General features: G+C 38.4%; 1 pseudogene; it reads right to left on the bottom strand.

Annotated features, from left to right (window-relative positions):
- Positions 1-8,077: 8,077 nt before the first annotated feature.
- On the bottom strand, positions 8,078-8,521 carry LOC140531387 (small ribosomal subunit protein uS12-like; annotated as a pseudogene).
- Between the last annotated feature and the right edge of the window lie 1,015 nt (positions 8,522-9,536).

Raw genomic sequence — 9,536 nt, 5'->3', positions numbered from 1 at the left:
TAATTAAGATATACCTAGGAAAGAGACTGAAGATTTCAAACGTGAATCTGGAGATTATGTTGAATTAATGGATGAAGATGATACTTACAAACACTTTGGTCTCCTCCAATCAATACACATTGAGCTTAAAGATGTTGAAGGGAAGGCAGTAACTGAGTGCATTAACATTAAAAGACTGATTAGTATTCTGAAATCAAAGCTAAATGGGAAGAACATATTTAAAATGATTAATACCTGCACGATAATAGTCTTAATATTCATTTCCAGAACTATAAAGTGGGCCATACATGGCTCATCTGGCCTTAAGATAGTCCTAGAAATGTTAATGTTTCAGTGGTAGCTAGGTGGCACAGTAGATAAAGCACCAGGGCCAGGAGTAAAAAGATCCTGAGTTCAAATCTAGCCTTATTAGCTGTGTTACCCTGGTGTAAGCATAAGAAAAGTGAGATTTGTTGTTGTTTTCTGGAGTTCAGTTTCCTAGGTTCATGCTAAATTGCAAAAATCTGAAGGATAACCTTGGTAATTCTCAGCTGCGGTGGGTTTGTGATGCCTTCTGAGCCTATTAGTTGAAAACTGTATATACTGGGAGGTTGGTATTTTGCTTTGGAGGCTTACTCATGAGAAGCCTTTTGATTGCCTGGAGTGGACTCTGAGTAGCCATTTGTTAAGAGCTCCCCCTACCCCCGTCTACTCAGATGTTGGTGCGCTTCTTATCTGGTGGTGTATTTAGGTGGTTGCATTATTTTGTTTAAATAGCTGAAGCTCTGTCTATTGGATTCTGTCTTGGATACTAACTTCTCTCTGCTTATCTGTAATTAGAGTAAGATTGTTGACCCCTTTGAAGCTGTCTTTCCTTTAGAAAAGCAGATCAAAGAATCTGTGCTAGCAGCCCACCCTGTGGGCTATTGTGGTTGGTAATACACCTGGACAAGTCACTTAACCCTGGTTGCCTCAGAAGAAAGAAAGAAAGAAAGAAAGAAAGAAAGAAAGAAAGAAAGAAAGAAAGAAAGAAAGAAAGAAAGAAAGAAAGAAAGAAAGAAAGAAAGAAAGAAAGAAAGAGAAGAAAGAAAGAAAGAAAGAAAGAAAGAAAGAAAGAAAGGAAAGAAGGAAGGAAGGAAGGAAGGAAGGAAGGAAGGAAGGAAGGAAGGAAGGAAGGAAGGAAGGAAGGAAGAAAGAAAGAAAGAAAGAAAGGAAGAAATAAAGGAAGAAAGAGAAAGAAAGAGAAAGAAAAAGAAAGAAAAAGAAAGAAAGGAAGGAAGGAAGGAAAGAAAGAAGGAAAGAAAGAAGGAAAGAAAGAAGGAAAGAAGGAAGGAAGGAAGGAAAGAAGGAAGGAAGGAAGGAAGGAAGGAAGGAAGGAAGGAAGGAAGGAAGGAAGAAAGAAAGGAAGAAATAAAGGAAGAAAGAAAGAGAAAGAAAAAGAAAGAAAGAAAAAGAAAGAAAGGAAGGAAGGAAGGAAAGAAAGAAGGAAAGAAAGAAGGAAAGAAAGAAGGAAAGAAAGAAGGAAGGAAGGAAGGAAGGAAGGAAGGAAGGAAGGAAGGAAGGAAGGAAGGAAAAGAAAGAAAATGTAAATTTTTCTTCCTTGCCAAAAAGAAGGAATAAAATTGGTGCTTTTTCTTAGAACTCATGTTAGATACATTAAAACCCATAGAAATACTTATGGAAAATGCAGATATCATATTATAGCAACAATCAAGGACAATAACAGCACCATTGGATTTGTTCAATGTAATTGAAGAAAATTTATCTTAAGATGGAGCCTATGAAATAACTAAGATCTGAAATAGAGATCCAACTAGAACTGATTTTCATAGGTGTGGGGAACTGTACCATACAGGATAGCACCTTTTCTGAAACTTACAGACCTGGAGAGTAGCCTAGAATTGAAGTGACCTGCCCAGGGTCACACAATAATAAGGTATAGGAGGTAGGGCTTGAACTCAGGTCTTTCTGGCAGCAAGTTCAGCTTTCTATACACTACCCCATGTTTGCCCCACCTATCAGACTGACTTATTGTAAAACACAAATCAGATAATAAATATTAGATGTGAGATAATGGGTGCGCAAGTTTTGAAAACCCCAGGTTCCATACAGAGATCTACAGAATCCATACAAAAAACTTTGTGCTGTAACTTCTCCCAAGCAATTTTTCTAAAGACCTATGAGGCTCTCAGATTTATCTCTTATAAAGATAATGATAATTTTTTTTTTACTGTTATTCAGTGATTTCAGTAGTGTCCAGCTCTTTGTGACCTTTTTGGAGGTTTCCTGGCAGAGGTACTAGAGAGGTTTTCCATTTCCTTCTCCAGTTCATTTTACAGATGAGAAAACTGAAGCAACTAATAGTCAACATTTATATAGTTATATGCCAGGCACCGTGCTAGGTGCTTCGCAGTCATCATCTCCTTTCATCCTCACAACAACCCACAGTTTACAGATGAGGAAATTGAGAGGAACAGAAGTTAAGTGACTTCCCCAGGGTCACACAGCCAGCAAGTGTCTACCTTTGAATTTGAATTCAGGTCTTCCTGACCCCAGTTCCAGTCTCCTTTCCACTGCGTCACTTTCTATGTGAAGCCTTTCTTGATACCCGTGTTATTTAGTGACCTCCATGCTCCTCAAATTGCTTTCTATTTATTTTCTTACCTGTATACATATTATATTCTGCTCAACAGATGGAATGAAAATTCCTTGAGGACAAAGGCCATTTCATTGTTTTCTTTGCACCTGGAATACCTAGTACAGTGGTTTATATATAGTAGGCCCTTAAAGGTGGTTGAGTTTGAGGTTGAGTTGACCAGAAAAGACTAAGCCACCTTATCAGACATCTTTCCAGGTGTGTTTTACTTAGTAAGGTGGTATAGTAAATTACCTTCCTGGAGCTAATGCCAGCTGGCTATGACTATACTCTCCGATAGAGGCAACACATCTGGGAATTTAAAAAGTAAACATAGAAAAATTGACAAGAAGCCTGGAAGTTTTCCCAGCAGGATTTCTTTGTAGGTGAAAGGAAGGAGCTAATAATAACAAAAGCAACTAATAATTAAATAATATTCTGCGTGTGTGTGAAGATATGCATAGACATATATGTTGATATACATAAATTTCAATAGATCATCAGATGTCTACAAGTTATATCAGTGCCAGGATAATTACCCCCTCTTTACAGATAAGGAAACAGGCTCAGAAAAATGATTTGCCTAAGGTTACACAGTTAAAAAGTAGAAGAACTAGGATTTGAACCCAGGTTTTCTGGGTCCACAACACACCACATCTGCCTTCTCTAATTGGTCAACACTGATTATTCTGTGCTATTAGCCTGATATGAAGTGACATTCTGACAGAATGGGATTCTTGGCCATCCCCACTTCTGCTCAGGTCACGGTCAGCAGAAATGACCTGGAATAACTGCAAGATAGACTAAGGTTAGACACCCTGTCAACACAGGTAAATAAACTCCAGAACAGATACATATGAAAGGTGGCTGATAATGCTGAACTTCAGGCCTTCCACCATATTTCCCCCATCACTGCTTCACAGAAATTTAAGGGAAGTCCCTTTAAGGGAGAGAACTGAATTAGTGTTTTTTTTCACCTCCATTCAAAAGAGGATTTATATGAAAGGAAACTTGTAGATGTCAGTCTCCTATGATAAAGGGGGCTGTGGCTATTGGCCCAGAACATTTAAAGAAATATTAAAACCTCACAAAAACTTGGTCACAAAAACTACATGAAGAGACAGGACAGGAATTACCATTTCAATACATCAGATGAAGAGATGGTGGTTCAGACACTTGCGCACAATCACGTAGCTAGTTAGTGTCAAGGTAGAAACTTCTAATTCCCTGTCTGACCCACAACTGGAGTGTTTTGGGGAGTGTTTTCATATACTCTTCTCTGGTGTACTTAGGAACCTAAAGGATTTTGAACCATGATAGACCATCAATTTATAGCTGGAAAGAATTTTAGAGGTCATCTCACCTCTAAAAGAGGATTGATCCTCTTTGACAGATAAGGAAATGGAAACCAAGAGAGAGAGAAAAAAAGAGAGAGATACTCAGAAACATTAAATGGAAGACCTGGGAATGAAACCTAGATACTCTGGTTCCAAGTCCAGTGTTCTTTTCACTGAAGCAAACCACTCTCCTCGTTACATTTCAAGGTGTTCATTCAGTCTTGTCCTACTCTTGATTGGGCTAGGAGAGATCTTAGGGACTGAAATAGGAGACTGAGTGGAAGAACATCTGAAAGCCATTTTCAGGGTTGCCACTGTCTTTGTACAGGTTGGTCCACCACTTCCCATTCATCTTCAGATCATGCCACTAAGTTCCACTTGTTACAAGAATTCAAGTTCCTTCCCCCCGAAATTCTGAGGGTTTCTGAATAATGACCTCACCTTCCTTGATCCCAGAACCACTGCTCAACTTCTAAGCCACTTTTATGCTATGCTTACAAACTCATACCCTCCCCTTAGTCCCCACTTTAATCAGCACTACCATTCCTAGAAAGATGTCCCTGTGGCTCCAGTCACTATTTCTTTAGAGTTTCCTGAGCAAGATACCCCTCCCTTGTTTAATTTGAGGAAAGGAAGAGGGTACTAATAATTGGAATGTGAGGAAAGGTATCACAAAGGAGGTAAAGCCAGGGACCTTCGTGTCCTGTCTCTTTCATGTAGTTGTTGTGACCACGTGTCTTATAACTATGAGGTTTTAATAGCTCTCTAAATGTTCTGGGCTAATAATAGCCACAGCTCCCTTCATCATAGGAGACTGACAACCTAGAAGAAGGCTAGGAGTATTTCCTATATGTATTGTCTTCCCTTACTGGAATGTAAGTTACTTGAGGGTAAGGACTCTCTTGCTTGTATTTTTCTATCTCCCAAAATTTTTCATTAGTTCCTGGCATATGGTGGGCATGTAATAAAAGTTTTCACTCATCCACTCTATTATCCCATTATCAAAGCCAGGGAACATCTTCTTTCCAGGTTCTTAATGGAAGACAGGGTTGGAGCTAAGTGAGGATCAATCCCACCTCAAGGATATTGATAAAGAATGAATTTTTATATAAAAAGGGAAAAATAATCCCTTAGTTCTGTAAATTAAAGAGCTAATCAATATTTCTTTTTCTGCAGTTTTCTGAGGTTTGTGATTTTGGTGTGTGTATGTATGTATATATACACACATTTATTTATATTTATATACACACATCATATGTGTGTGTTTGTATGCATGTATATATTGGCATATATGGCTATTTCAGTAAAATTAGTTTTCTTGGTAATCCTATATATTTTTTCACTTAAAACATGATTCTGAGAAGGGATCCATAGGCTTCACCAGGGATTGAAGCTTAGGTACCCTGACAGGTACCCAAGGAATCTGCATGCAACTCTATTCTAGTTTCAGAGTATTCCCTTCCATTCAGTTTGGCAAACTTCCATTGAGCTCCTACTCTGTCCGACATTGAAAACTCTACTAAGGTGGTGGGTACAGTCTGGGCATGCAAAGATGAACTAGACACTGCTCCTAGGCTGCTGAGTCCCCTAAACTGAGTCTCTGTTAGCCCAAGGGTGGTATTAAGGCTTGAGGCCATTTCTCTTACCTTGTGTATTTGTCAACTTTTCACTACTTTTTCCCCATTGCTGGGACAGAGGGTACTACTTTCATGGAGGTAGCGTTTTATGCTTTACAAAGTACCAAGTTTTGTGATCTTTTCAGCATACTATATTACTTATTCTTCTCCAAAATTCTGTCACTCTTCACTTTCGAACTAACCTGATTCAATAATGATCCACTGGGTGACCAACAGTCAAAAACAATGAAGACAGTGTGGTACCGTAACAATGGATAGGGAGTCAGAAGATGGGTTCTTTCCCCAGTTTTATGGTTGATTTTCTGTGTAGTCTTGGAAAATCTCTTCCTTTTTCTAGGCCTCAGATTCCTTGCCCATAAAATAAGTGCTCTGGGTAATGACCAACCGTGATTCAAGAGGACCAAAGATGAAATATGTTGTGCATGCCCTAACAGAGAGGTGAAGGACCCTGGGAACAAAATTTTACATATACATAATATATTTTATATATAATATATTACACACACACACACACACACACACACACACACACACACTCAGCCGACCTGTAAGTTTGGTTAAAGGAGGCAAACAGGCTAGGTGATATGTAAATTCACATAGTTTATTTCCTTAAAGCTAGCAGATACATGCTGTATGATGCCAAAACGTAAGTTCTGACTATCTGATACAAGAATGACTAGCCTTAAATATATTTTGGAATAATACCAATCTTTATCACTGAAATTTATGATCTCTATATGTTTAACCACATTATGAGAAAAAAAATATCTTAATTTAATAGGTGGTAAATACAATGAGAGTTGACAGTGTCAGTTGAAATTACGACCCAGAATATGTGTGTTTCCTTTACCGTTAACATGCTATAACTTAGTATATATGCCCATAAAATATTAAGATAAGGAAAAGGTTCCATTGTTTAAGATAGTGCTTGGGTTAAGGGTCTCATCTTTAATGTCCCTAAACAGAGGAAAAAAGCGCTCTTAAGTCAGTCCCATCTGGCCTTGTTGACATAGGAAAAGATTCTCTGAGTTTACTCAGAGAACAAAGAAACAGTTAGATTCAGGTTCTTCTGGTTGATTAGTTCAGGTTCTAACTCTTATTGAGATTATAAAATTGATATTAAATGATTATCCATCTATCTATCTATATGTATGTATGTATATAGGACATGGCCAATATGGGAAGTTGATTTGCTTGACTATTCATATTTGTTACAAGGGTATTACTTCTCTTTTTTTTTTTCCCAATGGGAGAAAATAAATTCATATACATTTAAAAAATAAAATTAAAAAAATAAACGTGGGAAAAACAAAGTTAACAACAAATTTCAAAATAAAACAAAGAGGTTTAACCAGATGATCCCTATGGCTCCTCTCACTTCTAACATTCTATCTCCATACTCAAGGAATCTAGAGATTGGACATCCTGCTCAGAACAACTCACTTCAGAATCTGTCTATAGAAAAAGTATTCAAGGAAATGTTGCTCTGGCAATAAATGGACATGAGAATCCTCCCTTTGCTAGAATTCAGATTACTGGGGCAGAAGTATCCAGCTCCAACTCCCCAAGGCTTCAGAGCCATTCCATGTTCTCCAGGGAAGAGTCAAGACAGAGATTCTGCCTGTCACAGCTGCTGTAAGAGTACCTGGGAAAACAAGAGACCACATAGAGCTCTTTTTGTACCTAGAGTAAGTGACACAAACCAGGCCTGAGACAAATGGTGTGAAGCATCTTCTCACACATTTTAAAGTGAAATATTCTAAGAAAGTCATTCAAATGCTAGATGCCTTGAGTCAATAGGAAACAGAAGTTGGAGCTGGAAGAAGCCTTAGGGATCATCCTACCAGGGGATCAAGAGGAAGGGATAAACTCATCTAGCTAGTGGTATGATGATAAATGTTTAAGCCACAGTTCTGGAGGTGTGGGGGGAATGGTGTATAGAAGGAAGGGAAGAGGAGGTAGAGAGGAATAAGGGAGGAGGAAATAACCCCCTGACATATTTCTAAGCTTAATCTATATCATTAACACTTCCTTCATCACTTTCTCAAGTCTAAACAATCAACAAAACAATAAATCGTTAACTCTGATTTGTAGCATTGGCTGATTTCCTGGTTGGAAATGTTCACAACCACTCCAGCGCGCCCCAGACCCCAGCTCACCATGGGGTAGATTCTTCTTGTACTTTTTCTTGCTTGCTGAGTGCTCAGCTGCTGTTATCTATACTGATGGAAGTCTGAAAGCACTTTCAGCACCCTCTAAATTTGGCACCCTAAGGACAAAGCCATGACATCCTGCCCTAGTTAAGATACTGAGCCTAGATTTTCTGAATCAATTCAATTCAACAATTCGAAAACAACAACAATAAAAATCGCATTATGGCCTAGCCAAGGAAACGCACTGTCATGGGTGCCAGTTTTTTGTCCACTTCACCAAACTTCCTTTTTTTTTTACATGAAAATTTTTTCTATGATAAAGGGATCATATAATTTTTATGATCTTGTTTTTCCTTTCTTGCCTTTGAACAAGGCCAGAAGAAAAACATTTGCAACTTCTATAATCTTCAAGTGGACTTGAGGAATATCACCAGCAGTATGACCTTTCTGACCAAATCCAACCTCCAAAACCTCATCATGGATCCCAATAAAGTTCAAGCAGCTATCATTGGAAACAAAAGCATTTTTTTAAATTTTCATTTGCATCATTACTATTTGCTGTTCTTAATTAGCTGGACGTAGACACAACAGAATTGGCTGCTTGGCTTCCACACCAACTTTTCCCAAGACAAATCCTTTTGCATGGCATGCTCCTACAAATGGGTTGGCTTTCAGATCAGTGCTCAAATAAACTTTCTTGTATTATTTCTCATGCCACTTTTGATCTCTTTTGTGACTGTAGAGCTTTCTAGCTGTATGAAGATCACAGTACTTACCCATGCTGCCACTGTCCCAGCCAAGAGAACAGAGAGAAGGCCATACTTCCTCTTTGAATTAAGTTAGTAACCACTACTCTATTCCTATAGGGTAACTAGGTACTACAGTAGATAGAGCACCATGCCTAGAGTCAGGAGAACGTGAGTTCAAATCCAGCTTCAGACATTTGCTAGTTGTGTAACCCTAGGCAAGTTACTTAACCCTGTGTGTCTCAGTTTCCTCATCTGTAAAATGAGATGAAAAAAGAAATGGCAATCATATATTTACTCTTGATTTTAGTCATTCCTGACTCTTCATGACCCCATTTGGGGTTTTCTTGGCAATGATACCAGAGCGCTTTGCCAAGGCAAACCCCAAATGGGGTCATGAAGAGTGAGACATGACTAATCGGCAAAACAACAAAAAACCCTGTTCTTATTCCCAAGTTGGGTCCAGAGTATTTCTTTCTTCAGTTCCTCTAAGTAACAGCTGATTAAAAAAAGAGAGATTTTCGATGTCAAGGGATCTTAACCTTTCTTATTCATGGACTCTTTTGCAGTCTGATGAAGAGGGAGGAGGAAAGGAAAAAAACCATTTATTAAGCACTAACCACTGTGCTATAAATATAATCTCACTTGAAACCTATAGACCTCTTCTCAGAGTAGTGCTTTTAAATAATTGGAGGAAAAGTTTAATTTCAGTTAGGGGTTAGTGAAAATAAAGATGCATTTCTTTCCCATCCAGCCTCTAGCATCCCTGAATTCTATCCATTGACTCTTTGGGAATATGTGGACCCAGGATTAAGAACCTCCACTCTAGATACATGTTTTCTATACCGGCAGATGAAGGCATTAATGAGATTGTCCATGAGATGCTTTTTTACCAGGATTTGGGAGAGGCTTGAAGTCATCATTAAGGGCACAAAATGCAAGCAATGAGGGGATTGCAGTCTACTCAGGGGTGAATTAGGATGCTTTTCATTCAATTCAGTTCAACAAACATTTCTTAAGTAACTCATCATACAAGTCACTCTTTTAAA

This window comes from Notamacropus eugenii, chromosome 3, assembly GCF_028372415.1.
Source record: "Notamacropus eugenii isolate mMacEug1 chromosome 3, mMacEug1.pri_v2, whole genome shotgun sequence".
NCBI classification, from domain to species: domain Eukaryota; kingdom Metazoa; phylum Chordata; class Mammalia; order Diprotodontia; family Macropodidae; genus Notamacropus; species Notamacropus eugenii.
The sequence above is the reverse complement of the archived record's forward strand: the minus strand, read 5'-3'. Positions and strand labels throughout refer to the sequence as shown.